Below are 27,379 nucleotides of genomic sequence, written 5' to 3' on the forward strand. Positions count from 1 at the left end.
AAGAAAACATCATAACGCCAAGAAATACTTTTAGTCCCTGGGCATCAAAAAAAGATCTAGTACCATAAGACACCATGAAACATTCTGTGCCACCTGAGGTACCATTGGAGGCAAAATCATATAGTAGAAAGGATCCTAGAGCATCATATCCAGCCATGTAGACTGCTCAGAGCTAGTATACTAGAAAAGAAACCTAAGGAAGTCTCTGGGATGACAATTTTAATCAAAGAGGACTCCTGTCCTATCATATCTTAAAAGTGTCCTGCTATTGGGGACATTGCAGGAAGAAAAACAATGGCTAAGAAGAGTGCATAAAGAGTTCTTCATGAATCACAGTGGTGACTGCCAATGAATCAAGTGAAGTGGAGCATTTAGTGGGTATAATTGGCCACAGCTTTATTTGACAATATTTCAATACGACATAGGATACAAATTGTATTAGTTCTTGTAGACTATCAATTAAATTAACCACCCCATCACCATTTTAATAATAGTTATGCTCCTTTTATTAACGGCCTTCCCCCTTCCCCTCCAAGTTCAGCTCAGTAGTCCTTATGATTGACTATGTGGCCATGGTCGTTCAAGTACATCCACCGGGGCTTCTAGCCTGACTTCAGCATCCCGACCTGCGGCATCGCAAGGCAGGTTGTGAAGTGCTTTAACCAGCACTTCACAACCTGCAGCAGCACAAGGCCTATGGCTTTCACACCTATGCCCGCCCACCAGCCCATGGACTGACCCTACGGCAACGACACTTGTGAGGAAGCCCCGGTTTGGATCTAGCAGATTCTACATATATCTCAGGTGACTCGCCCTCTGAGCTGATGTCATTGGCGACTCGCCCCTCTACTAGACCCAAGGCCACCACCATGAACGAGAACAGCAGCTTTGCTTATCCTCCCTTAATCCCCACTACTGCAACTACGAAAAACCACTGCTGCTTCCAGAACATTGTGAAAGGAATTGAAGAAAACATTGAGACCAATATCTTAGGTGTACTCCATCCACCCAATATAAGCCTGGGCTGTCAAGACCGATGAGATTGTACACAGTCACCAAACCACCCAGCTGAGTGACAAACTTAGACAATTCCCACTTAACTTGTCCCTGTGATTTATTGATGGCTTTGGCATTGTTGGCCCCCACAAAACCCGACAAGGGATTATGTTGGACAAGATCAGCATCACCAATGGGAAGATAGACCAAATTTGGAGCATGTCCGCTATCATCTGATCAGTCAATTCCTTATTGCTGATTGAGCACAAATTGCTCCCACACAAATGAGTCAGGTTCGCAGAGGGTAAAGAGAACGAATGTCTAGCCTCAGGAAGAGCTGGAATCAACTAGCCCCATGACATTCTCCTATCTCCCAAACAGTATTATCAGACTCTTCTGGTATCAAGGCAAAGATGCTCGCCCCAGGGGCTGTCCCTTGCTTGCCTACCAGCCCAGCAGATGAAAGAATAGCTGCAAAGCCACACCATCTTCTGGCAGTCTGGAATAATTTTAAAAAATTGAAATTAAATTATTGAGGTGGGTGATTGGTGCTCCACTGCACTGATCCTTACTGCTTCTATCTTTGTTGACCTTACCTCTGTACTACACCCCACCCTCCCTCGAACATAGCCTTTATATTGGTTGGCATGCTAGAACCCAGTGCACTTAATCACTTCGTGCAGCAGGCCTTGGAAGGCTGCACAGGTGGGTGCTAAAAAACTGGTTTAAGCCCAACTGCTGCTACACATTTTTTAAGGACTGCCCCAAATCAAAATGATTGCAATGGGCTTAAGTACATGTGCCCCAGTCTTAATAATCTTCTGTTTGGCATTCACAATGAAGCAGGTTGCTACCCTAAACTAATCAGTCTTAGATTTACAAATGCACAATACTATCTTGTTGTCCGAAACTTGCATGTCCTTCCAAAGATGACTGGTGGAACCTGGAGAATGACATGCTGGAGGAGCTAACTTGCTCACTCGAAGGCCCCAAGAAAACAAAGGAAAAAGCCACCAGAAAAATGCAGCCTCCATAGATGAGGAACAGATTGATTCCTATGCTTCTAGAAGAATGTCAAAAACATTGTACATGATGGGCTGGCACCTACATCTCTGTGTAATGACACTAGTCTTCTTGGCAAAACCCTGCATTAGCTTCTTAACAAGGAAGGATTTTTTCAGGTCCTTCTGTCCATTTAGCTTCATAAAGAATGACATCCCTAGAGCTCAACAGTATTCAGACATTTTGCTATCTGCCTGTTAACTGCCTCCACAACACCCATATTGTCAGAATGCAATACTATTTTCCTGTTAGCCAGATCCTGGCCCCTCATGAATAAGGCTACTATGACTGGGAACAATTCAAGCATCATGATATTGCAAAACCAACACAATGACCTCCACTTAGGTGCCTATGGAGCAGTACACCAAGGCTCCTTGGAAATATGCTCCAAAATCCATGCCACCAGCTGCATCGGTAAAAAACTTGGAGGTTCATATTCAATCACTAACTGGATTGCAAAGTTAGCTGGATAAACTTTGGAGGTACATTCAATAATGCAGTTACACTATTGAATATAACTTGATGGTACCCTGTTATAGAGTCCTCTCTCTTGTTTGAAGCTAGGTACAGAGTGCATTATACAAATCAACTCCTCTTATACCAGTGGTTCTCAACCTTTCTAATGCCGTGACCCCGAAATACAGTTCCTCATGTTGCGGTGACCCCTTGCCCCGCCCTCGCAGGGCGAGGGCGGGGTGAGGGTGGGGCTTTGGTCATATGGGGGCGGGGTTATGGATGGGGTTGGATTTTAGTGCATACTTATTTATTATGACATTTATAAACAGAACCACCATTCCTCATAAAACAATAAAATTAAGAAACATAAAGCATCAGTTATAATAGTAAAACCATACTAATAAAAGAATATTTTAAAATTACTGATAAATAGAATTTCTATTAATTAAAATCATATACATTTTTATAATTTCCCACACACCAATAATATTTCAAAACAGCACATATATCAAATAACACACAATAATTAAAACTAATAAGGATTTTAAAAAGCCCCTGCTGTCCATACATGGGAGCTCTTGATTTCCAGTCACCCTGATATTGTCGAGGATTAGGAGGTTATCCTCTCTCTCTCACACATACACTCACATGTCCATTCTCTCTCACACATACACTGTCACATACTTACACATTCATGCTCTTATACCCACCATAACCTCTCACTCTCACAGACACTGATACACTCTCAGGGTGTAAGACACTCTCCCCCCCCCCCCCCCCCCCCCCACTCACACACACTCTTACTCCCCTGGATTTTCTCATACACACTCATGCTCTCACTCTTACTGGCTCCCTCACAACCTCAGAGCCTCTCAGATAAAAGTCTATGCAGCAGAAATAATGCTGAATGTTGAGAATTGTGTTATGCAGACTAATCTGGAAAATGCACTAATTTCTACATGAGTCATAATGAATCAGTCCTCAGCTGCAGCCTTCAATTGATTATCCTGGCTCCCTTTAATAATGTTTGCCAAATACAGTTCATGTGTAACAGCAATCCTAATTCTCCACCAGATCAAGCTGATTTCACATCCCACTTCATACTTTGTCACCTCCAGCTGAGTCAAACAATTAATCTAATTACTGCCACTGCTGCCACGTGGCTATTGGGGAGGCGCTGATTGCTGCTATTGGCACCAGTGTTGCCAACCTCGCTTATTTACCGCGAGATTGGGCTTCTTTTTGTAGTCATTCGCGGGTTTTTTTTTCCGATTCGCGGGTTGCTTTTAATTGGGCTATTTTTTTCTGCCAGTCGTGTTTTTTTGGGCTTGTTGGGCGGGACTTGTGCTCTGAATCATGTTACAGTGATTGGCTGCTGCGATGAAGCCTGTCCATAGCAGGCGCACCCTATCCCTATATTGCAGCAGTAAGCCAATCAGAGCAGGAGCTGCAAGCCTTGTTGATGCACACGTCAGGAGCACATTTTGTGGGCAGACCTAGCCAGCACTGCACAGCATCTCACGTGGGCGGAACGGGAAGAGCAGCACGGCATTGGAGCGCAACAGCAAAGGAATCCAGAGTGTGCAGCTACAGCCAGGTAGCAGGAGGGGAGGAATTAGGATGTAGGGAGGGGGAATGAGTGTGTGGTGACCAGAGATGTGCTGGGAGGAGGGAATCAGCGTGTGGGGGGCCAGAGATGTGCTCGGAGGGGTTACGGAGGGGGGGAATGAGAGTGTGGTGACCAGAGATGTGCTGGGAGGAGGGAATCAGCGTGTGGGGGGCCAGAGATGTGCTCGGAGGGGTTAGAGAGGTGGGAATGTGTGTGAGGGGCCAGCGATGTGCTTGGAGGGGGCTGAGGAGAGAGGAATGAGTATGTGGGGGCCAGAGATGTGCTAGGAGGGGTTAGGGAGGGGGGAATCAGTGTGTGTGGAGCCATAGATGTGCTCGGAGGGGTTACAGAGGGGGGGGGGGAATGAGAGTGTGGGGACCAGAGATGTGCTAGGAGGTGTTAGGGAGGGGGGAACGAGTGTGGGGGCCAGAGATTTGCTTGTAGGGGGGTGGGGAGGGGGGTATGAGTATGTGAGGGCATTAACTGCTATAAAAAAATAAAATGTTTTTTTTTTACATCTGCTTCCCTTTCTAATTTTTTGCCATTTCCTTTAATATTGCCTTTTTTTCTATTTCTTTTCTCTCCACCTGTCTTCTTCCCTCAAACACACAGTCAGGTTCTCATTCTCACATGCATTTCTCTCTCACACACACATGCACAGGCTGTCTGAGTCTCACACACAGGCTCTCTCACACCCCCACATGCTGCCTTGCTCAAGCACAGGCTCTCACTCTTACATGCTGTCTCTTTCACACACACAGAGGCTCTCACATGCTGTCTCTGCAAACACACACAGTCTCTCAACTCATCTCATACTCGCACACACCTCTCTCTTACCTCTGGGCCTCTTCTTTACGGGTTGCCACAGGATGGGCTCTGCAGCGGCCCTAGTCTTCCCGGCCCGCTGCTCCTCTTCTGCACGCAGCTGAAGCGCCTCCTCCTTCCTGCCCATGCGGCTCCGGCAGTGTTGCCAGGTTTTCATGAACGAACAAGCACTTTTTTCCAAAAAAACAAGCCCAAAACACATGAGATTGAAACATTTTATTTTTTTATAGCAGTTAATGCCCTCACATACTCATACCCCTCTCCCCAGCCCCCTCCAAGCAAATCTCTGGCCCCCCACACTCTCATTCCCCCCCCTCCCAGCACATCTCTGGCCCCCCACACTCTCATTCCCCCCCCTCCCAGCACATCTCTGGCCCCCCACACTCTCATTCCCCCCCCTCCCAGCACATCTCTGGCCCCACACACTCTCATTCCCCCCCCCCCCCCCAGCACATCTCTGGCCCCACACACTCTCATTCCCCCCCCCTCCCAGCACATCTCTGGCCCCCCACACTCTCATTCCCCCCCCCCCCTCCCAGCACATCTCTGGCCCCACACACTCATTCCCACCTCCCTAACCCTCTCCGAGCACATTTCTGGCCCCCCACACTCTCATTCCCCCCCCCCCCAGCACATCTCTGGCCCCACACACTCTCATCCCCCCCCCCCTCCCAGCACATCTCTGGCCCCACACACTCTCATTCCCCCCCCCCTCCCAGCACATCTCTGGCCCCACACACTCATTCCCACCTCCCTAACCCTCTCCGAGCACATTTCTGGCCCCCCACACACTCATTCCCCCCCAGTACATCCCCAGCCCCCACACACTCATTCCCCCCAGTACATCCCCGGCCCCCACACACTCATTACCCTCTCCCAACATACTAACTCCTTCCCTCCTGATACCTGGCTGTAGCTGCACACTCTGGATTCCTTTGCTGTTTTTCTCCAACACTGTGCTGCTGGTCTTCCCGTTCCGCCCACGTGCGATGCTGTGCTGGCTGGGTCTGCCCACAAAATGTGCTCCTGACGTATGCATCAACAAGGCTTGCAGCTCCTGCTCTGATTGGCTTACTGCTGCAATATAGGGATAGGGTGCGCCTGCTATGGACAGGCTGCATCGCAGCAGCAGCAGCCAATCACTGTAACAGAGCACAAGTCCCGCCCAACTTGTGCTCTGTTACAGTCCGCCCTGATTCAGAGCACAAGTCCCGCCCAACAAGCCCAAAAAAAACGCGACTGGCAGAAAAAATAGCCGCGGACCGGCAAAAAACCCCAACGGCCCGGGACCGGTGGTTGGGGACCCTGCTTTAGGCGACCCCTGTGTTGTGGTCGTTCGACCCCCGCCGGGGTCGCGACCCCCAGGTTGAGAACCGCTGTCTTATACCTTTCATCAATTGAAATGACAGAAAATCTTCAGTGATGTGTAATTTCCTATTCGTAACTCCTACTATGTATGTATCCCTACCTCCACCCCCCCAAAAACAAAAACCCTACCCATCCCCCTAAACCCCACTCCGAGTTAAAAATGCCCCCTCTTACAGTGGTATAATAGAGAGTGACATATTGATGCCTATGTAAAGGCGTCTCTCTCTCCCCCCACCGAACGGATAAAAGCTTTTTCCCGGTAATGCGTCCGCGGTATATTAATCAGCGCATGAAGTGAAAAATAGCACAAGCGCGATAAATGTATCACACCTTGCGGAAATTACCTATGCCATGCAGGAGCAGGGAAATTAGCCTAACCATGCCCCCTTTTTTTTATCGCAGGTGCTATTTCTGCTACATTTATAGCATATTGATAAATCTAGGGGTTAGTTTGGCTGAGCACCAAAAATCTACGATTGAAGATGCCATCTCTGAAGTTCACACCAGGATTCATGGGTCCATTCCCTATTGAATGACAACTAGGCCCTGTGGTTTACAAGCTCAAACTACTGGCATTTTCACAGATTCATGATGTTTTCCACATCTCACTGTTAAAACCTTCCATTCTCTCTTGGTCAGGCAGACCACCTCTCCAAATCACCGAAGTTAATATGGAAGAAGACACTCAGTTCAAGTTCCAGGATATTTTATATTCCCAAAAAGTCCCAAATCAGTTGCAGTATCTTATCTCCTGGAAGAACTGTGGACCTGAGGAGAATTCTTGGGAACCAGACTCCAAGCTGCAAGCTCACCACCTCATATCTGAATTCCACAGGAGATTCCCCAGGAAATCCAAAGCCAGAAGATGGGGGGTGGGGGCCTTTGGAGGGGGGTGCTGTTAGAAACATGGCCCCGTCAGCTGCAGCACTCACCCCAACACTACCGAGAGCCGTCCCAGATGCTGTCCACATGCTCCCGCAGCTGGGACGCCGCCGTCTCCTCAACGCTGCTGAGCACAGCCCCACACGCTGCCATTCTTCTCCTGTCATGGGATCTCCTTAGGCGCATACATGCATTATATGGACCCCCATGGCGGGAAACACTGAGCAGCACCTTCCAATGACGTCAGCCTAACCGGCCTATTTAAGTAAGGGCCTCTCAGCATCACCTCGCCTCAGCAATGGGTCCTAGTTCCTGTGTTCCTGATTCTTATCCAGCCTTGCCTTGCCCTGCTGGCCACCAGAACCCAAGGGAGGCGGCCTGTAAAGGTGAAGCTCCAGACTGTCCCACTACAGGGCGCGTTCGGCAGCTGTCGGCCTTGGCCTCTGGGGTTTGCCATCAAGGCTGCGTCTACGCTGCAGCACAAAGGTCTCACACACCTGCCCACCCTTCACAGAGGGAAGCGGGAGGGAAAGAGAAAGGGGAAAAGGAAGAAGGGGGAGGGGAGGAGGAGGGAAAAAGGGGAGCGGGAGGAGAAAGGAAAAGGGAGAGGAAAAAGGGTTGATAAAAAGAAAAACTGGAGGATGGAAAGTAAGGGGAAAGAAAATGAGAGGAAGAGAGGAGGGAACAGGAATAGTAAAGATTTACATTTTAAGCAGTGTTCACCCGATTACTTAAAAGCAGTCACCATTTAAAAGCAGGAGTGAATTTTTAAAGGGGTTACACGTGTAAAAGTAGCATATATCGTAGCACAGTGGTTGCCAACCTGAGGTCTGTAGACCAGAAGGGAAGCAGCTAAAATGCAAATGCTGAGGAATAGAGCCTGCTGACCTCTCCTCTTTGTTCTGCTCTAAGGCTTCTGATGTTAACCCCATTGCTTGATTCTTTACCAAGCAGAGGAAGATTGCAGCCTTAAGAAGCCAAAACTAGCATGGAGATGAGGTGGGGAAGAGTGTAGCTGATTCCCACTACAAGGAGTCTGAAGCTGCAATAAGGGGGGGAGCATGCTGCCACCAGCATTTTCTACAGCCACTGCTCCACACGACTAGAGGCAGTGGCAAGCAGGGTGATGACCCTATGAAGCAGTTTTGGCCACTGCTATATGTGCTCTGGCTGGCCTGACAATGAGGGAAAAATGCTGCACTGAGAGATTATTATGGCCATGTTAGGGGTCGGAGAGGAGGATCAGCACTCAGAGAGGGGCGGAGAAGGGGGGTCACTGGGAGGAGAGGAGAGTGCAGGAGGGTGAGCATAGGAGTAAAAGCCCTTGTAAAGGGCCTTAAGAGGGAAGAGGGAGCGCTATAAACTGCTTGGCACCTTATGGGGTGTCTTAAATGTGCTGCTGCTACAATCTGTTGTTTTACTGAGATGTTTGCATTTATGAGTGCCTTGAAAATGATGCAACAACCTGTTATGCTGAGATGTTTGTATTCTTATCTAATTAGTCCTATTTTGATTTTACTAAGATATGTTGTGTTCTTAGTGTGTTTCCTTATTTCAAGTTTAATCCTGTTCTACATTTTACCTAGTTTAGTCCTGTCATTGATAAACATCAAGTTTAGTCCTTACTGAAGTCTCCTTCAGACTGTGTTACCTTTTGAATAAGTTATACCCCACCCTGGGTGAATTTCTTATTCTAAAAGATGGGTAAAAAAAAAAATCCAAATAAATAAATAAATAAATAAATAAAAGAGCACGTGAGATGGGACTATAGGCAGAGGCCCAGGGAAGGAGCTGCAAGGAGAAAGAGGGCAGGAGGCCAGACACTCAGGGAGGGGCTATGGAGGAGATGAAGGAAAGTAGTTGGAACGGGATCAGGAAGGGCAGGAGGGAAGAAGGGTGCAGGAGGGAACCTCGATGGTGGAGACCAGGGAAAGGGATACAGTGAGGAAGAGGACAGAAGGGAGGGCATTAAGGAAGGGGCTGTCAGTGAGGGAAGGCATTTAGGGAAGAAGGCAGGAGGGAAAGAACTGGAGAAGGGGCTGCAGGGAGGAAAGAGCCAGGAGGGAGAGCACTCAGGTCGAGGGAACCGGCCATGGTGGAGTTGGCAAGTAACACTCATGGGAGGGCAGAAGGGGAGAGCGCAGTTTATCTCATAAACTATTCCTTATTTAATATTCAGTTTTATACATTACAAATGATTCTGACATGCATATTATTTTATTACATTCATCGGTTTTCCATATGGCATTTAACTGCATGTAAAAATTAGAGAGATGCATGCGGGATCTACAAATATTTGGAGGTTGAAAAGGCGTCCACACTTCCCTAAAAGGTTGGGAACTCCTATTGTAGCAGTTTCCAAAAGCCCGTTTACACATACAAAGCCAGGTGCTTGCTGCAACCCCTTCTTGGCTTTGTGGAATTGTAGTGTGAGCACAGCAGAGAGGAAGGATGGAAGAGACAAAGGGATGAAATGTTTTCTGTCCTCCCGTTTCCATTCTTCTGTTTTCACCTCTGCTTATACACCTCACCTTCTTTATCTACAGCCCCAGCACTGGCGATAGCACTGTGGTGATGTGAATGAGGCAGATACAGAGGAGACACATTTGGGGTTTTTGTGGCCCTGTCAGTGCTGCAGCTGTTTCTTCTCACCTACCTCCCTGTCTGTGTAGTACTGCCCTCCCACATGCAGGAGCCAGAAGGGGAAAGAAAGTGAAACCAGATTGCAGGACGGAAGAATACGTTCCGTCCCATAGGCCATAGTTTAGGGACACTTGTTTTATCTGAAAAAGATAATTGTATTAGAAACTTTCCTTTTCAATTAAAGTTAGAATTGTACTTATTATTTATTTGTAATATTTGATCTCCCACCTTGTATTTAAGAACCTCAAGATGAGTTAGATATGAAAAGAAATATACACAATACAGCATCAAATGATCCATAACTACAAGTATATTTAAAAACAGAATGCCATAAACTAATAGTTAATGTAATGAACCAGAAACGTGCAGCCACTGTCTGCTGCCACTTCCCTCTCCGTTTCTATCTAGTCTTCAGATAGGATATAGTGGTCACACATGCGTTAACCAAGATCATACACCAGGAGCAAAGCAACTGAGGAAAAGAACAGATTATGAAAATGCCTGGGTAAGAAACCTTCTTCAAGATGCTTCCATTATAATTAAATTCAGATCAGATATTCAATAGTATCCATTGTATGATGTGGCTCTGACCATACTAAAGATAGATTTATGGGTCAAAACAAGCTTTATTGCTAAAAGTGGAGAGATGGTCAAAGGATTCTGCCGTGAAGAGTGCAGGTTTCTGCTAGGCACATATGGTATCAGAAGATCAGCTAAGTAAAATGGACCCATCTTGTTAAGGCACAATTTTAAGAACATAAGAAAATGCCATACTGGGTCAGACCAAGGGTCCATCAAGCCCAGCATCCTGTTTCCAACAGTGGCCAATCCAGAACCTGGCAAGTACCCAAAAACTAAGTCTATTCCATGTTCCATTGCTAATGGCAGTGGCTATTCTCTAAGTGAACTTAATAGCAGGTAATGGACTTCTCCTCCAAGAACTTGTCCAATCCTTTTTTAAACCCAGCTATACTAACTGCACTAACCACATCTTCTGGCAACACATTCCAGAGTTTAATTGTGCGTTGAGTAAAAAGGAACTTTCTCCGATTAGTTTTAAATGTGCCCCATGCTAACTTCATGGAGTGCCCCCTAGTCTTTCTATTATCCCAGGACAAGCAGGATGCTAGTCCTCACTTATGGGTGACGTCATTCACGGAGCCCTTAAGCGGGAAAAACTTCTGGCAAGTTTCTAGAAGCTTTTGGTTTGGCCGCCTGAGGCTACTGAGCATGCCCGGCATGCCATGATATTCCCTGCCACAGGGGTCTCACTCCAGTCTTCTTTTTTCCGCGCTGCTGACTGCATCGCGTTCTTCTTAGGAGCCTGTGATTACCTCACAACGTTAAAAGTTTTTTTTTATAACTTTTTTCACCCTACCGGGTCTCATTCGGTTTGTCACCGGCTGGTGACAAACACCATAACTTTTTCTTCAAAAAAGAAACACCGATCGAAGGATGTCGACCGACAGAACTTCAGGGTTCAAAAAATGTCCGGCCTGCAACCGGACTATGTCAATTACAGATCCGCACGTCGAGTGCGTTCACTGCCTGGGAAAGGACCATAACATCGCGGCCTGTACCCAGTGCCAAGAAATGACGGCGAAAGGTAGGAAACTCAGATACGAAAAGATGGCTCAAATTTTTCAAATTAAAACGCCGCCATCACCGATAACTTCCTCCAAATCCTCGCCGACCGGCGTAACAAAAAAGTTATTGTTAACCAAACGCCTCGCCGAAGGATCGGGGGATGCCTCCTCGCCTACCCCGTCGACATCGTCGACAAAATCGGCGTCTGAAATTCATCCGCCACATAAGCACCGAAGACATCATGTAAGTCCTCCACTTCCACCGCCAGAGGAACCGGTGCCTAAACGCCGAAAAAAGTCATCGACCAGCGTTACAGAATCGCTGCCATCGACATCAGTATCTGACTTACAGGCTTTAATCAAGCAAATAGTTACTGATGTCTTCAAGGAAAATATGCCGGCGTCTTCGCCGATTCCGACCTCAGTGTCGATGCCGACCACCGAGTCGATGCCGACTTTACAGTCGATGCCGGCCATCGGGCCGATGCCGAACGACCAGTCGATGCCGACTATACAGTCGATGGCACCATCGATTTCGATGCCGATGCCACCATCCACCTCCATGACTCTACAATCATCGACGTCGATTTCGATGCCGATGCCACCATCCACCTCCGTGGCTCTACAACCATCGACCTCGATGACGATGCCGATATCAACGATCCTGACCGGCTCAGATACTACACGGGCTATCGATTCCATATCAATAGCCTCATCGTTGATCCCGCTGCAGCCATCGATAGCATCGATGACCTCTGCATCCTCATGGATTCCTAGGCCTATTTCTTCATCTACAGTGGCACCTCACTATACAATAGCTTCAACTGCACCTCCTGTACACGGTCTAATTCCTGTCTCAAAAAAGGCACCAGGGAAGTTTAAACACACATCCAAGCCTGTCCCTGACAGATCTACTGAAAGGAAACTACATGCACTCCTCACGAAGCGATACCAGGATCTCTTGGCCTCCCTGCCTGTTGGATCTGAAGAAGAGGAAGAAATAGAGAGGGAGATGGAAGTAAGTGATACTTCCCCTGATCATCAGGATCCCTTGCAGGGCACATCTGAGATGTCCCCATCTAGAGTACAAATTTCTCAAAAATACAAGCCCATATCAGATACATGGTCAGATACACAATCTGACCATTCTTCGGAGGAATTTCTATCTGAACATACTCCTCCTCAAGCAAAGAAACAGTCCCCTCCAGAGGACTTATCGTTCTCAGCATTCATCCAGGAGATGTCAGAATCTATTCCTTTTCAACTTCAAACAGAAAAGGACGAAAGACAACAAACACTGGAAATCTTACAATTCGTAGATTCCCCAAAGCATAATATGGCTATTCCAGTACATGAGGTGTTGCTGCAGCTCCAACAAAGAATCTGGGAGCACCCTTGCACAACTCCTGGAGTCAACAGAAGGGTGGACTCTACCTATCTAGTCCAAACTGCACCAGGATTTGAAAAAACGCAGCTTCCTCACAATTCCCTAGTAGTGGAATCTGCCCAAAAGAAGTCACGAAGATCCAGAACGCATGCCTCTATTCCCCCTGGAAAGGATAACAGGTTTCTAGACCTCATCGGCAGAAAGATTTATCAAGGGGCTATGCTCAATTCCAGAATTGCTGCTTATCAACTATACATGACGCAGCACCAACGGAATTTATGGAAGCAAATAGAGGACTTTATACCTTCCCTGCCTCAGTCTCAACAGGAGGCAGCTCAACAGATTGTTCAAAAGGGCTTAGATGCTGGAAAGCATGAGGTTCGAGCAGCATACGACGCCTTTGAAACCTCTGCTAGAACTGCAGCATCTGGAATCTCTGCAAGAAGGTGGGCCTGGCTTAAAGCTTCGGACTTGCGTCCAGAAGTTCAGGACAAATTGGTGGACTTGCCGTGTCAGGGTGACAATTTGTTCGGCACAAAAGTGCAAGACGCTGTAGCACAACTTAGAGATCACTCTGAGACTTTGAAACAGCTCTCCTCTTTGTCACAGGACACATCATCTCATCCTCCACGTAGGCCGCCCCGTAGAGACACAAAGCGTCCATTCTACAGGCCAAGGAGATATTATCCACAAAACACCAGACCACGGCCTGCGAGAACTCAACAGCGTCCTCAACAGCGACAGCAAAGAGCCGCACGGCCTCAGCCACCACCTCAAACAACTTCAACCTCTGGTTTTTGAAACCCGTTCCAGAGAACACTGCCAACTACCAAACCCTCATCCACACTTACCAGTTGGGGGAAGAATTTCCCAATTTTACACACAATGGGAAAATATTACAACAGATCAGTGGGTCTTATCAATAGTTCGTCAAGGTTACCAACTAGACTTCACATCTCCCCCTCAGGAGTTTCCACCAATAAACTCCTATCTAGACAACAATCCTCAATTACAAGAAGAATTATCTGCTCTTCTGACAGCAAGAGCTGTGGAACATGTACCACAAAATCAGAAGGGAAGAGGATTCTATTCCCGGTATTTCCTCATTCCAAAGAAAACCGGAGGCCTACGTCCCATTCTAGATCTCAGAAATCTCAACAAATTTCTCAGGAAAGAAAAATTCAGGATGGTATCATTAGGAACCATGCTTCCACTCATACAACAAGGAGATTGGCTTTGTTCTCTGGATCTTCAAGACGCCTACACTCACGTTCCAATCTTCCCACCACATCGCAAATACCTCAGATTCAAGGTGGGAAATCAACATTTCCAATACAGAGTCTTGCCGTTCGGCCTAGCCTCAGCTCCACGAGTATTCACCAAATGTCTAGCTGTGGTGGCAGGACATTTGCACAAACAAGGTGTTCATGTGTTCCCTTATCTCGACGATTGGCTCATAAAAAGTCAGTCACAGCAAGGAGCAGTAACTTCTCTTCATTGCACAATACAGTTACTACACAAGTTGGGATTCCTCATCAATTATCAAAAATCCCACCTGCACCCATCTCATTTACTCCAATATATAGGTGCAGAATTAAACACAAACCTAGCACAAGCTTTTCTTCCAAAGGACCGTGCACACACGCTGTCCCAGCTGGCGTACTACATGTCACTTCAACCACAAGTGACAGCTCATCAGTTTCTAATCCTGCTAGGCCACATGGCTTCCACGGTTCACGTCACTCCTATGGCACGACTTGCCATGAGACTCACCCAATGGACTCTACGATCTCAGTGGATCCAAGCCATTCAACCGCTATATTATCAAGTCAAGGTAACCCACCAACTTCGAGCCTCGCTGCAATGGTGGACGATCAAGGACAATTTACGCAAGGGCCTACCATTCCAAAAACCGATCCCACAGATAACATTAACTACAGATGCATCCACCTTGGGGTGGGGAGCTCATCTTCACACTCTTCAAACTCAAGGAACTTGGACAAAACTCGAAGCCACATATCAAATCAATTTTCTAGAACTTCGAGCTATACGTTATGCTCTGCATGCGTTCAAGGACTGCCTTTCACACAAGACTGTGCTAATCCAAACAGACAATACGGTAGCCATGTGGTACATCAACAAACAAGGAGGTACGGGTTCGTATCTCCTCTGTCAGGAAGCAGCACAGATTTGGGACTGGGCCCTTCACCACTCAATGTTCCTGCAGGCCACTTATCTAGCAGGGATTCAAAATGTCCTAGCAGACCGACTCAGTCGCCAGTTCCAGCCGCACGAGTGGTCTCTGAATCCCTCCATTGCGACCAAGATCTTCCAACGGTGGGGACAACCATCAACAGATCTCTTCGCGTCACATCTGAACCACAAGGTACACAACTTCTGTTCTCTGCACAAACAGAAGAACCACCCAGCCAAGGACGCCTTTGCTCGCCCTTGGAACTCCGGCCTACTATATGCATATCCTCCAATACCGCTTATCACCAAGACGTTGGTGAAGCTACAACAGGACAAGGGGACCATGATACTCATAGCCCCTTATTGGCCTCGACAAGTATGGTTTCCCACACTGCTAGACCTGTCAGTCAAGGATCCAATTCGCCTGGGAGTAGCTCCCGATCTCATCACTCAGGATCAGGGTCGATTGCGTCATCCCAATCTTCAATCCCTATCCCTGACAGCATGGATGTTGAAAGCTTAATCCTACAATCCCTTAATCTTTCAACTAATGTTTCTCAGGTACTTATAGCTTCCCGAAAACCTTCCACACGACGCAATTATTCTTACAAGTGGAAACGGTTCACTTTTTGGTGCAAGCAGAACCATATAGATCCCTTCACTTGCCCCACTACTTCTCTTTTAGACTATTTGTACCATCTTTCAGACTCTGGTCTTCAGACATCATCAATCAGGGTACATCTCAGCGCAATCTCAGCTTATCATAATAAGATAGGAGAGGCACCTATATCCACACAACCTCTCGTCACTAGGTTCATGAGAGGTCTCACTCACCTTAAGCCACCAATTCGGCCCCCAGCTACACAATGGGACCTGAATCTGGTTTTAACAAGGTTAATGCATTCTCCGTTCGAACCCATAGATTCCTGTGACCTTAAATTTCTCACGTGGAAAACTATTTTCCTCGTAGCCATCACATCAGCTAGGAGGGTTAGTGAGTTGCAAGCACTGGTCACATACGAACCTTACACAAAGTTTCTCCATGACAGAGTGGTTCTCCGAACACATCCAAAATTCCTTCCTAAGGTAGTTACGGAATTCCACTTAAATCAAACGATAGTTCTACCCACATTCTTTCCAAGGCCTCACTCTCACCAAGGGGAAAGAGCTTTACACACTTTGGACTGTAAACGTGCATTGTCCTTTTATTTGAATCGCACTACATCCCTTAGAAAATCCAATCAGCTTTTTGTCTCTTATGATCCAAATAAGCCAGGTAAAGCAGTGGGAAAACATACTCTATCCAATTGGTTAGCAGATTGCATACAATTCTGCTACGAAAAAGCAGGCCTTCCTCTCCAAGGGCGAGTAAAGGCACATTCAGTAAGAGCCATGTCAACTTCAGTAGCACATTTTCGTTCAGTGCCAATTATTGACATTTGTAAAGCAGCAACATGGAGTTCCCTTCACACCTTTGCAGCTCATTACTGTTTGGATAAGGAAGGAAGACAGGATTCAGCCTATGGACAATCTGTCTTAAATAACTTGTTTCCAGTTTAATCCCAACTCCTTCTACATCCATCCTGCTATATTCTTCGGCTGACTCATTTCTTCAACAAAGCATTCCGGTTACCTGCATGGACAATGACTCAGCCTCTAGCTTGCTAATCACCCATATGTGAGGACTAGCATCCTGCTTGTCCTGGGATAAAGCAAAATTGCTTACCTTGTAATAGGTGTTATCCCAGGACAGCAGGATGTAGTCCTCACGGAACCCACCCGCCACCCCGCGGAGTTGGGCATCAGACTTTATTAGTTTATTTTGCTAACGCTTATTGCTACATACAAGACTGGAGTGAGACCCCTGTGGCAGGGAATATCATGGCATGCCGGGCATGCTCAGTAGCCTCAGGCGGCCAAACCAAAAGCTTCTAGAAACTTGCCAGAAGTTTTTCCCGCTTAAGGGCTCCGTGAATGACGTCACCCATATGTGAGGACTACATCCTGCTGTCCTGGGATAACACCTATTACAAGGTAAGCAATTTTGCTTTATCTATTATCTCATCTTTTTATTGGCAGTCAGTGTAGTTCCTCTACGACCAGAATAGCACAGTCTCACAACTTTGCACCTGTTAAGATTTTCGCTGCCATATTTTTGTAGTGTTTGAGTCTTTTAAGGGCATTTAGTGGTAGCCCTTGATACAGAGAACTACAGTAATCAACCCTACTTGTTATCCATGCATAGGTAACAGCTGCCAAGTCTGTCGTAGAAAAATAAGGACATAACTTTCTAATACACCGTAGAGCCATAAACTTCTAATGATCATTTAAAGTCTAACATAACTCCTAGGCTACAAGTGGTGATTTTTCTGTTTTAGCTTCATACTCATAAGTAAAGGAAAGGCCACCAGATCTCTCTCTTTCTTGGATACCCAAAGTATCTCTTACTCCTGTAACAATACCACCACCAGTTGCAAGTGTAGAATCAATAGCAATCTAAGCATTAATTAAAACACTCTTTCTATTGATCTAATGCCTTGAAGTTAATAGACAAGCCAAGTAATTGAAATACAGCCTCTTTTATTCCCAGCATCCATAGGTTAGCATTCATGGTCAAATTCCAAAAATACAGTACTAAAGATTTGTACAGCTTAGAAATTGATTAATGAAGAGCAAGATAGGCTTCCAGGAGTATTTTGCCTGTTATGTTTTGGTTTTTTTTTAAGGCAGATAAGCCAAACATGAGCTTCCTCCTTTTAAAGAGCTAATGCAAAACAGCACATTGTAGAAAGTATGATATTCTACTAAAATCTTATTTAACTGTTCTAATTGCATTTCCTTTCCTCTTGTCACTGTTTGCAGTTGAGTGTCAAGTGTTAGGACATCCCATATGATCATCAGGGGGTTTCCAAACGTTTTGGGAGCATGGACCCCTTTTCAACCTCCAAACATTTTGTGGATCCTCCACATGTTTCTCTTTACTTTTTACATGCAGTTATGTGCCATACGTGGAAAGTGTATTAATATAATTGCGAAGAAATAACAGGAAGAGAGGATCGAGGCTGCTCGAGTCGCGGGAAGGCTAGGCCAAGCGTAGTATGGACACCACCATGACAGCCACGCTCCAGCTCTCAGGAGGGGGGTGGGGGAAGGGTAGCCGCGATGCCACTGAGGAAGCAGCAGCATAGATGGGGAAAGGGGGGGATTAAGGCTGCTAGTGCTACAGGCCAACTTAGGCTATGCACGTGTATTGTAGAGACACCACTGTGGCAGCCGTACTCCAAGAGAAAGGCCTGGCTGACTCCCTGACAAGTGCACTTACCACTCCCTCCTTTTGGGCTGCTCGGTTCCCGATCCTCCTGCTCTAACCCTGCACAAGAGGCCAGCCAATTTTCCCAGACCCCAGCCCATCTCAGTAGCGCTATTCACAGAGAAAGACCTAAAAGACACTGAACTTACCACAGGAAGCTGGCCGGGTATGCACAAGCCCACTGGTGGACTTGGATGACAAGCAGTGGCTCTCAGGTGTGGTGCTGGGATCCACTGGAGCACAGTGATAGGACCGCTTTTTTCCTTCCCTTTTTTTTTTTTATTAATAAAAATCCCGCAGTCAGGTGCCACAAGGCAGCCTGCAAGCCCGATGACCCCCCCCCCCCCCCCCCGAATGCCACTGAAGGGAATCAGGCTGGCCGCGCTGGCAGCTGCTCCCATTCAGTATCACTTCAGATGACCTCTTGCTGAAAGGGCAGAGCCACCAGCAAAGGGAGTGAGCCTGATATGCAGATATCGGCCAGACACGAGCAGAGGTGAGCGGCAAAGGAAGGAAAGCAGACTTTACCTCCAAAAAAACCACCAAAAAAAAAGAGGCTGATGGGTGGGCAACCTAGTCTTAAATGGAACTTGCCAGCCCTCCCACCAGCCTCTGCCTTCCTCCCCTCGGAGGCAGAGCACCCCCATGGTTTTGGCCTCCCTCACTAATAGAGGATCGGGGCTGATCCTATATTGACATTAGAATCATTCATAATGTGTAATATTCATAATGTGTTAGGTCATAATGTGTAATATTAAGTAATGTTTAGTGATATAAACTAGTGGGGATGGATTGGTGGGGGAAAGAGAGACTGGTGGGATGAACTGGGGGGGGATACAAAGAAAGATAAACTGGAGGGGATGGACTGAGGGAGAGGGAAAGGGAAATAGAGAAAGATTGGTGGGAATGGACTGAGGAAGAGAGATTGTGGGGATGGATTGGGTGGAGAAATAGAGATGTGAGTGGACTGGGAGAGGGTGAGACACAGACATCTGGGGATGGACTGAGGGAGGGAGGGAAACATGAGGATGGACAGGAGAGAGACAAGGAGAGGGATGGATTGGTGAGAGAGGGCAGGAAGGAATTAATTGGGGGAGGGGAGAGGCTGGTTGGGATATACTAGGAGGAGGGAGAGAGATTAGTGGGAATGGACTGGAGAGAGAGATTCCTGAGGATGAACTGGAGGGAGAGAGGAGAGGTGGAGGTGGGATCGACTGAGGAGGAAGGAAAGAGTGAGAGAATCCTGGGGATGGAAGAAGGGGGAATGTTTGAGACAGTCGCACATCACTAAAATGGAAAGGTGGAAATAAATTTGATGCACACTCTTGACTTGGTACCTATTATTTTCTCTTTTTTTTTAGAAAATAACTTCTCCCTCTTGTCCTGCTTTCCCTCACCTATGGCCCCTATCCAATTGTCAACTCCCCTGCTCCCTTCCTGGCTCTTCTTTTCCTCACCTTCTGCTCTGTGCCCCTGTATCCCCGTCCCCCCATCCTCTCCTTCCTGCCTTCCTCTCATGGCCCCTTCCCTCCTGCCCTGCCTTCCTCTCATGGCCCCTTCCCTCCTGCCCTGCCTTCTCTCACGTGTGGCCCCTTTTCCTGTTCTCTCCCTCCTGCTCGTCACGCATGGCCATGTCCCTAGTGCCAATGTGGACAGGTGGAAAAAAATAAATATTTGAAATTAGTTTTACTTAAGCTGGAGCATTCCAGGTGTCCTTGCATTGGTCCCTAGGCTGGGTGATTGTGATGACCGCAGGGTAGTGAGACTCAAATGATCCTGGGCTGGCTGCAGTTGCATTGGTTGGCAGCTGAGACTGACTGGGGCTGGGGTAGTGGCTGCTGAAGGAGAGCTGGTGGCTAGTGGAGAGCTCTGCTATTACGTTTCTGCTGCAGAGGAGAACAGCGGCAGTGCAGGAGCAGGATCGAAGGCACCAATGGTAGTGCTCCTGCGAACCCAGAAGTGATGTCACCTGAGATTTCTGCCACAGAGCCAGGGAAAACAGAAGAAGCCAGAGAAACAACGGAAAACACAGGAAAGGCTCCTGCTGCTATGCTACAGGCTGGCGTGGGGGGTGGGGGTTCTGAGCCCATGAACCCAGAAGTAGGCGTGAGTTGATGGCACTAGCTGAGAGAGACAAGGAGAGGGAAGAGAAAGTATGGGAGCGTTTTGGAGCTTCTGGCACTTGTTAAGTCTTCTTTCCTACTCTCTCCACAGTAGCACATTGCCTCAGTACTCTCCAGAACTGGGTTTTTTGTTGTTTTTTTTTCCTCAGTCTGCAAACCACAGGTTGGGAACCACTGTGATACATAAAATGATAAAGCAGAGGCTCAGAGTTATTGTCAAACAATCCAAACAGAGTGCGGCCTGCTACAAAATTCACCAGCAACATCATTTATTTATTTAATTATTTATTTAAAAATTTGTATGCCAACATTCGCAAGAAACATCACAATGGTTCACATCATAGAATCATAAAAACAATAATTATGGGGGTTAAAATACAGTAAGATATTCAATATAAAATAAAATAATTAATAAAAGGATGGGTAAAAAAAACATGATAATAATCGTTTTTTCATTCTAGCTACTTCTTTCCTGATTTATATAATCAAGTCCAGGTTTCGGTGAGCCAATCACATGACAACTCACTCTTGGATTTCGCGGTCGACCACCCATTAATTTTTAACAATCGTTTTTCTCTTTGCAAATAAAATGTATCGATTATCACCTCCTTCTTTATAGAACAAAAGTGATCGTCAATGAGAAACCAACAAAGGAACAACCCAATTGGGGAAGACATCAGCTGATGTTTCATAGGCAGATAGTGCTTCAGGGGCTATTAATGGTAATACTTAGCAAGGTGTTCAGTCAGGACGCTGGCATCTCATACCAATCACAGAGTGTTAGGACATTACACCTGCCTGGCCGAACTGTTGCATGTCCTTTATTTCTAATAAAGGTCATATTGTTGTAAATGGCTTAAAATAGCTCATACGTTTTTTGAAATAAAACAAAACTTATCTTGAAGTCTTGAAAGACTTTTGACTTATAACCAGTTTCTCTCAATAGCTTGCATGGAACTTCAGTACATGATACCATAATACGGAACTTTTCATATCGGAGGTCACTCCTCGCAGCCACTCGTGTTATGTATCATATGCCGACGTTAGCTAGCTTTCCGCTGTTGAGCTGTTTCAAGGCAATAACATGTTTGTGGGTTGAATCCAACGTATTCATGAGCTATTTTAAGCCATTTACATCGATGTGACCTTTATTAGTGAGCTTTGCATGGTTTCAGATGTGGAAGTTTTATAAATAAGAAACTCTATTTGGATATCACAGTAAGAATTAAACAGTGATTTTTTTTTAATAAAAAGAAGAAGCATTGAAATAAAAATTAAATACAGCAATAAAGGCATAAGGGGAGGTTTTTTCAAAGACCAATGATTGACTTACCCGTAAATGTGTATACGTTTTGTATAAAACTTACACTTGGGTTCTGAGGTCTTTTTTTCCTCCATTAAGGGGCCATTGTATATTTTTAACTATGGTGGGATAAATTGTTTTGTGTAAGGGATTTTTCATTTGAATATTTCATTACTTTACACAGGTCCTAGTTGTTTTTGAATTATTTCTGTTGTCCTCTATTTCTCCCATTTCCTTTCTTCTGTCTATACCACACCTTCTTTCACTACACCCATTTCCCTCTCAAAAAGATGACTTTTCTCTTTTCTGCTTCTATTATTTTCTCCCTTCCTTCTAGACTCTTTCCCACCTTTAAGTCCCTCTTCCCTCTCCCCCAGCCGTTCTACTTAACTTCTCATCCCTCCTGCCCTCTCTCAACCTCTCCCGCCCTTTCCAATCTCTCATCCCTTCCTTTACTCACACTTTTCTTGTTACTACTTCCCACACACCTCTCCCTGTCTGGCCCCCACCTCCCACACTCGATGAGGCTTCCTTGCTCTAGGCTGCCAGGACCTTGCTGCTGTCTGTATTAGCAGACAGTGGGGTCAGGCTGTAAGTGCGAGAATTTGCGAGCTATCATTTACAGGCACTGAGCAACAAACCTCTCCCCAGAATCTTCCCGATGCACTTAATCCTAATCCCTAACCAGCCTTGCGGTTCTGATAACACCTGTTCCTCTGCCCTGGACTTTTTCTTAAGCTGCACACCTAAGGAGGATTTGAAAGCAAATTTCTAGACATTAACTGCACCATCTAGCTCTCTGTGTCCAAAAATCCGACACAAGCCATGAAAAAGAATGAAAGTACAAGGTGGCAGCTATCATGCGTCCTTGTGATCTTTCTCAGAAACAGGGTAAAGTGTGGGCTGACTTGCCGTGCAGACTGAGTCATTGCCTGAAATAGCAGAAGACTTATACTCTTTACGTTTCACAGATTTATGGATCAGAAATTATATTCCTTTAGTTAGGTTTTTGTTTTTTTTTCAAGCATTCCAAAATCTAAAGAACAAAAACATTTTAAAAATTTTACTCATGACCTTTTTTTTCTTTTTGTTTTGTTTTCAGCTTAGCAGATTCCTCCTGCTCCTCTGGGCTTCCAGCTCAGTCGGAACCAGTCACTACTGAGTTACATTAGCATGAGCCTTTGTTGGCACTACCTATGGTTTCCCCCTCCCCCCTCTGGCACATCACAGAGCAACCAACCTTAGCCAGGTGCCACAGACTGTGCTTCTCCCTGAAAACTCAGTCTGGCTACTAGGTATTGCCTCTGTACCCATTGCTTTTGAGTGACTGTACACTTCAACAAGTTCCTATGAAAAGAGAGCTTCATCACAATTACTGGTAAAGTGATCATGAAGGGAGGAACATCACTCACAATAATAGGATAGTCAAAATGCTTAAGTAGGGACCTTCATTTTCAGTTTTTGTTTTATTTTACCAAGGACTTCATTAGTGTTTATTACAAGAAGAATAAAAATGTTTTTAATGCAAGTGGCGTGGTTGACGCAGCCTAGGAGGCAAACCTAGGCCCACGCCGAAAGCTGATGCACACGCCCTAGACTGGGATAAGGCTGGACCTTCACCTATACCAGCCCCATTCCCTGAAGGCTGAGCCCTTGGGTTCCAGGGGCCGGCAGGACTTAGGTGAGAGTCCCACAAGGTGGTCTGAAGAGAGAGGCCTGAGCTGGGCCAAGGTCAGGGCAGGCAGCGGTTAGGCAGATACCAGAGTCAGGCCAAGGGTCAGGACTGGCAGCGAGCAAAGCATAGTTGAAGTCTGAAACAGAAGTCAGTGGCAGGCTGCAGGCCAAAGAGTAATCCGGGTCCGTAGCAGAGGTCAATCCCAGGACTGCAGGTGAGGGATCGGGACAAAGCAAGGCTTGGAGGCAAGACAGAGCAGGACGGACTGGAGAGAGCAAGATAGACTGGATGAGGCTGGATAGGCAAGGCAGGCTGGATGAAGCAGGGCAGGCTAGAACACTGGAGCAACACGCACTGCAGAAAGCAGGAGGACCTATTGCTGAGGCGATGTTTTGCTGCAGAGGCTACACTTAAATAGTCCATCGTGAGTCACCGAGCGTTTCCGCCATGTGGCCCAGATAAGGGGTGAGAGTATGCGCGCCCAAGGAGCCTGTGGGGTGACAGCATTGTGATGGCGGCGTGTTGGGGTGGCATAGAGGCTTCGAGATTGCTTCGGGGTGAGTGTTGCTAGTCGCAGGATGACCTCACAACCGGCAAACCTGGAAAAATGTTCTTGCTGGATAAAATAAAATAACTGAAAATGAAGGACCCTAAGGAAGAGGGAAGCCTTGATCTCATTGGTTGAGTAATAAAGGGCAGTAAACTTTACGGTCAGAGTAATTGTTAGATTGCAAGCTCCTGCAGTTATCGTCTACTAAATAATGCTTTCAGTAACAGTTAATTAAACCACAAGCAGGACCTAGTAGCTGCAGGCATATAATAACGGAACTTAGACTTCAGAAGCGTCACTTACAAATTTGTCTTAACTGAACTCTAGTCTGTTTCCCAGTCCAGGTCAGTTCACTCAGTAATTCTTCTCTTTGATAAACGCACACTTACACTACAGGACTTGTCACAGAACAGCATTAATACTTTAGCAGGACTTTCCATCAGGACCATAGTTTGTAGAACTTGCATGTCTTATCTCTGGGATCCCACACTCTGTCTTGGCTTCCACATCCCCTTCCTGGCAACCCAGAGAGCCTTCTGAGAAGCAAAGTAGGTCCTCAGAAGCAGGACCATGTACCAGGCCATAAATAGTCCGAGCCTGTGTTTAAGCCTTTCTGTGGCTCCATTTTCAAAACATCGGCCCTGAAGCAAGCTGTCTCCAGTTCAAGGTCAGCCTGGACAATAATTCAGGATACTTTATCTCCCTTTCGAATGATAGAATGTTATTGGTGACCCAGGATTCAGGATTAGCGTGTGTTAGTGCTCAGTAAGAGATTCACAGTGACTGTTTCTTGAGGCTCACACTGTAGTAAAACAATTAATGATCACCAAGAAATGTTTCCATAGAAACACAGACAACGTGAAACCTCCAGAGCATCTTGTCATTAGACACTGCTGACAGTAAACAGTAAGTGTTCACAACATATGGATATGCTCTGTTATTCTGAATGTTCCACTATAGTGTGGGTGGTGCACTTTAATTTGGTAAATATAACTCACAATATGTACAAATAAAAAAACTGCTGACTCCGTGGCAGACAATGAATAGCTCTATGATTTACTATCTGAACATAACAAGTTAGATGGTACACATTAAAGTAGTAAATAGTATAGAGAAGGAAATGCATTCTAGGATTTACAATGCACAACTTAGATTTGGACTCTGGACTTTATATTCTAACATTATACAATTTGTGTAATGTTACTCCCCTACTGTCAAACAACACCCACTAATACCTAGAATTGTAAATAATTAGTTACTGATATAGGATTAGCGTCCATGTTTTCACACTTATAAACAGCTACCCAAAGAGGGTGTGTAGCCCAATATATATGCCTATATGGCTGTGCCAAGATTTGTTATGGTATTTTATAGCATTCACCTTTCAGGTATGGGCAGATTATAAAATACATGTATGTCTACCCCCTAACATACATGCATATAATTGAAAGTGCATACTTTTCCTGCTTATTTTAATAACATATGCACATTTTTTATGCATTAAAAAAAATTGTAACTTGCTTGCATAAAACCTAGTTTATGCGCAGAAGTAAGTGTATTTTAAAATATGCACATGTAATTGAAGTCACCAGTTTGACAAAACCTCCACCAGCTCATCCAGTCCTTCTCCAGGTCATCGAGACCCTCCTAGTTCTTCACTCTGAACCTCGTTTACCCTGCTTAACCAATAGTAAACAATAGATGAGTCTGGTATCAATTTTGCTAAATAATTATAAAGTGTAAAATTATGCAAATAAGTTGAGAGATGTATGTGCTTAAGTCTCTTATAAAATAGCAACTTGTGTGTATACCTCTTGGCCCCCACCCTGGCATGCCCTAGGCCATTCCTTTTTTTCCCTCATAAATGTGCACCTGAGACCGAAAATGTGTGCATTGATGTTTATAAAATAGAGGGTAACAAGATTCTTGTTAGTCTCTGTTTGATTTGAACTGATACTGAGAACTGTTGTTGAGCCCCTTGCCCTTTCCCTTGCCTATATATCAGGCCGATACAGAAAAACGTGCGGGAGAGCCGGCGAGCACCCCCTCTCCCAGGGCGCGCACAAGCTACTCTCCTGGGTGCGCAATTCAGGAGGGTGGCCTATGCAGATTAGGGCCCGCGGTAAAAAGAGGCACTAGAGACACTAGCGCGTCCCTAGCGCCTCCTTTTTGACAGGAGCGGCGGCTGTCAGCGGGTTTGACAGCCAACGCTCAATTTTGCCGGCATCGGTTCTCAAACCCGCTGACAGCCACGGGTTCGGAAAACGGACGCCGGCATAATTGAGCATCCGTCTTCCAACCCGCGGGCCGTGGGCCGATTTTACTTTTTATTTTTTTTAAATTATTTTTTACTTTGGGACCTCCGACTTAATATCGCCATGATATTAAGTCGGAGGGTGTACAGAAAAGCAGTTTTTTCTGCTTTTCTGTACACTTTCTCGGCGCCGGCAGAAATTAACGCCAGCCTTTGGGCAGGCGTTAATTTTTGAAAGTAAAATGTGCGGCTTCGCTGCACATTTTGCTTTCTGGATCGCACGGGAATAACTAATAGGGCCATCAACATGCATTTGCATGTTGCGGGCGCTATTAGCTTCAGAGGGGTTGACTGCGCATTTTTGAAGCGCTATTACCCCTTACTGAATAAAGGGTAAAGCTAGCTCGTCGAAAACGGGTTACCAAACCTGGGCTAACAGTGTGCTCCACCGGAGCGCACTGTACTGTATCGGCCCGTATAATAGTTATTTCTTTTTTTGTGTATGTGTGTATGCTTGTACATCTGCATAATGAGTTGTGCATATCTGAGTCTCGTTCTAAGTAGGAAAATAAACAGGCCTCATGCTTTAGTTTTATACTGCTGCCCATTTTCTAGAACAGGGGTGGGCAGCTCTGATCCCAAACAGGTCTAGTTTTTAGGGTATCCACAATGAATCTGTGTGAGGTACATTTGCATGCACTGCCTCCATTGTATGCAGATATAGCTCATGCATATTCATTGTAGATATCCTGATAAACAGGCTGTTTGTGGCACTCCAGGACCGGAGTTGCCTACTCTGTTCCAGAAAGACACTCAGTAGTTCATGCGGTAGTTATCATTGTGTGACTGATGTTTCATATCAGAATTTGAAAGGGAACAACACGTGCCAGGGCGAAACCTAAAGTTCAATAAACAGTTGGAGACTATTTGTGAAAAGAGCAGTAAGTGCCCTGAGGTTGTCACATTTTTCTTTAAGATGAATATCATTCCAGAGGCCTTTTGGAAAGCTGTTGGGCATTGATTACCCAGAGTTTTCTCAAGCAAAGCACTGTCAGTTTATTGTTTTTACATTACAGTAGACAAAGATTTCATGCTACACTGTTTTCATGAAGCTTTTTGATAAGAGAGTTTTAATATTTTCCAAACAAGCAGTTGAA

At 45.9% G+C, this 27,379-nt stretch overlaps 1 protein-coding gene across 1 annotated transcript in view; it reads left to right on the forward strand.

Annotated features, from left to right (window-relative positions):
• The window catches only part of RABGAP1L (RAB GTPase activating protein 1 like), a 768,100-nt gene that overhangs the window by 447,787 nt on the left and 292,934 nt on the right, over positions 1-27,379 (forward strand).

Source organism: Rhinatrema bivittatum, chromosome 10 (assembly GCF_901001135.1).
Source record: "Rhinatrema bivittatum chromosome 10, aRhiBiv1.1, whole genome shotgun sequence".
NCBI lineage: Eukaryota > Metazoa > Chordata > Amphibia > Gymnophiona > Rhinatrematidae > Rhinatrema > Rhinatrema bivittatum.